Consider the following 4,093-nt stretch of genomic DNA (forward strand, 5'->3'; position numbering starts at 1 on the left):
CGGCCCTTTGATAACTATATCCCCCACTGGACAGACACCATTGTTAGGAGCTACATGTTATGTAATGGCTAGTTCTTGTCACACACATGATTAATGTATAAAAGATGTCCCCAATTCAATTCTCAAGACTGTCATAGCTGCTAAGATATATCCCAACCTCCTTCTGATTCCCCCAAATAAGACAAATAAACCAGACCACACTTCAAATGGAGTTAAATGGCCGTAGTAGTTTTTCCTTGTATAAATAATAAAATAGCTTTAAGTGACATTAAACCCTCAGATTTTTTTAACATAAAACAATACTGTAATGTGCGCCTTACTGTAATCCATGGTTATTTCCCTTCTCTTTGCTGCTCTTCATTTTAAATATGTATCTCTTCTGTCTGTTTTGCAGCAGACTGCCTTGTCTCTGACATGGATACATGGTGTCTGTGTGAAGGTTCACAACCTGAGCCAGCACTACAGGAAGAGGCACTCAGCTGCAAAGGGAAATTCTCCCAAGCATGACAAGAGATACAGATTTAAAAGGAAGAGCAGCAAAGAGAAGGGAAACAACCATGGATTACAGTAAGGCACACATTACAGTATTGGTTTATGTTAAAAAATCTGAGGGTTTAATGTCACTTTAATTATAAAATTCAACATCAGAAAAAAAAACCAAGATTGCAGGTCTTTGAAGGCCCCACTATTAACAGATCTGTTCTCTGTTAAACTACTAAATATGTTAGGCCCCTAGCAACACCACACTGCCTCAGGGACACCCTCAAAATTGATTGCAGACACCTCTATATCTAAATTTCCTGTCCACCATATTTTACACCATGAATTGAGGACACCATACCAAGCCAGGTCCCAAAACATTATCCACCAGCACCTATTTTGGCCACCTCTAAAGATCCCAACCACCAATGTTGCTACAACATTAATATGACACAACTGACAAACAAACAGGGTGGATGGGTGGGAAGTTCGCTCTTCGTCCAATGATCTCCAACTGATCCAGAGAGACCCTGTTTCTCAGACCACCACAGAAGCACCTCCAAACCTTTTGACCCGACCAATCAAGTAAATGACCCTGCCCTAATGTCATACCCTTATTTAACGGCTTACTATATTGTCTCCCTTCTTCACCTAGTCATGTAAGCCTGTTATGGTCTTTTTGTTGCTCTGGGCCTAAATGAAACAGGAAGCTTTTGGACACAGGTCTCGTCTCATGCGCAAGCTCTAAAACTTATAGACCAATACATTATAATAAAAGTCAGCTATGCAGAATACCACCAGCATCCCCCCCCCCCCCCCCCCTCCCCCCCCCCCCCCCCCCCTCCCCCCCCCCCCGCGCAAAAAAACCCCCCCCCCCGCCCTTCCCACTCCAGATCTACCTTCCCTCTCCTGCAGGGCCCTCTTCCGTGTCTCGGCGCCCAGGGGGCGTGTCTAAGTGGAGAGAGTCCTCACACAGCAGAATGTGCTGCGTGGCGTGCCTGCAGCACATTCTACGGGACTAGTGACAGCCTCTCCAGCCCTGCCGCACAGCCGCCCGTACATGCTGCGGGTGGGAGAGCGGCAGGGAAGGAGCGGCACGATCTCGGGGGGGCCCTCTTCTTCCTAGCTGGGCCCCCCCCAACAGGCAGAACGCCACGGACCTGCTGCGACCCTGGTAGTTCCGCCAGAGCATTTATGTATACGTATATATTATGTTTTTCTAGTGCTCTCATTTAAAATGAAAGCAATTGTACATACATAGTATGTTTCCTTTATTCAGGTCAAACACATTTATGCTAAAGCAATAGGAACTTTTTGAATATTGGAAAACATCTGTGGCAGATACCACAGGCATTCCATGCTTCTTACAGCATGTTATCTCTTGTTTGCAACTCAAGCATGACCCTATTATCACAACAGTGAAAACGTTGTCACATCCTGTGATGTGTACATCAACTTCCATTGGAGGATTCTTCACAGTGATAAGATGTTTCAGCTAAGCAAGGTGGGTAATGGTCTACAGCAGAGGTCAGGAACCTTTTCCACATTAAGTGTCATTTTCACAAGCATTAGACAGTCGGTATGCCAGGAAACAACAGAGTGCTGTACTCATATAGTTTTTTGCACTTAGTTGCACTGCTAATAAAAAGTTAAACTCATTACTTATTAATATATTAACCAGTGCACACACAATGCATGTTTATATTCAGACCTCAGATCAGCCCCAATGCATGCACCTTCAGACCTCAAATCAGCCCCAATTCCTGCACCTTTGGACCTCAGATCAGCCCCAATCCCTGCACCTTCAGGCCTCAGATCAGCCCCATTGCATGCACCTTCATACCTCAGATCAGCCCCAATGCATGCACCTTCATACGTCAGATGATCCCCAATGCATGCACCTTCAGACCTCAGATCAGCCCCAATTCCTGCACCTTCAGACCTCAGATCAGCCCCAATTCCTGCACCTTCAGACCTCAGATAAGCCCCATTCCATGCACCTTCATACCTCCTATCAGCCCCAATGCATGCACCTTCATACCTCAGATGATCCACAATGCATGCACCTTCAGACCCCAGATCAGTCCTAATGCATGTCCTTTCAGGTCTCAGATCAGCCCCAATTCCTGCACCTTTGGATCTCAGATCAGCCCCAATGCATGTACCCTTAGACTTCAGATCAGCCCCAATTCATGCACCTTCAGACCTCAAATCAGACCCAACAAATGCACCTTCAGATCTCAGATCAGCCCCAATTCCTGCACCTTTAGACCTCAAATCAAACCCAACAAATGCACCTTCAGACCTCGGATCAGTCCCAATATCTGCACCTTTAGAACTTATATCAGCCCCAATGCATGCACCTTTAGACCTCGGATCTGTCCCAATTACTGCACCTTTAGGGTGCCCACACACCTTACGATATTCGTACGATAATCGTGGGAAATCCTGCGATTGTACGATTATCGTAAGGTGTGTGGAAGCCGTGCGACCTCTACTACTGTAAGGTCGCACAACTTTTAACTTACTAACATGTTCGAAAACCCGCCGAGCATCGTACGATGTTCGGCGGGTGTGTAGCATGTTCGTAAAATAAAAGCCGGACTGGCCAGTGTGTGCAAGCGCACACTGCCCGTTCGGCATTGCGGTCATCGGAAGCCCGCCCCTCAGGGGGGCGCGGCTTGCGATCATCGCAAGTACGATCTGCCTGTCCAAGATAGGCAGATCGTACGTTTTTTTAAGTACCTTACAACCATTGCATGACAAAAGTCTTGCGATGGTTGTAAGGTGTGTGCCCAGCATTAGACCTCAAATCAGACCCAACAAATTCACCTTCAGACCTCAGATCAGTCCCAATTGCTGCACCTTTAGAACTCATATCAGCCCCAAAGCATGCACCTTTAAACCTCAGGTCTGTCCCAAATACTGCACCTCAGATCTGGTGACTGCATTAGTTTAAGTTTTCAGGCTTTTTCCTTTATTTTCACCTGTTGATCCTGCAGATATCACACTTCTTGCCTCTTTGTGCCTACACTTATTTCTACATTGCATATATGGAGGGTACCTAGGTTGTCAGACAGGCTGGATCTCACAAATGTTTGTCTTTTTTCATTTCCTTTACATGGTGGATGGATAGGATAAGTAGTTTATACAATAATGATAGGGTTCATCGTGCTTTCTTTTAGGCTCACCGGTAGTGACAAGGACACTACATTTCTAGCAAAAGCAACAGGTATTTTCTTAACTTGATATAAAGTTCTTAGCCCGAAAAAGAAAACTGATACAGTCAGTTTTTGGGTTAAAATATGCTTTAATTTAGAGGTTATATTCTAGAGATCAGGAGAGCAGAGCGTTCAGTATGATGGTTAGCCTAGGGGTATGGTTAAAGTTACAGTGCAGGGGTTAATGGTGAACACTTTTTGATGCTGGCATTCCCACACCAAGAACTACCTTACTGAACATAAGACATAAATATGCAGCAGCTTTTCACATAGAAGTCAATGCCATCATTCTTCATTATGCCACCCCTAGAAATATACTCACGAGAGTGTAGAACCTTCCAATTTTGACATTTCTATCATGGATTAAATGTCTCCTGGTGGAATATTGCTGT

This window comes from Nanorana parkeri, unplaced genomic scaffold (assembly GCF_000935625.1).
Source record: "Nanorana parkeri isolate BGI_ZX_2015 unplaced genomic scaffold, ASM93562v1 scaffold2209, whole genome shotgun sequence".
NCBI classification, from domain to species: Eukaryota; Metazoa; Chordata; class Amphibia; order Anura; family Dicroglossidae; genus Nanorana; species Nanorana parkeri.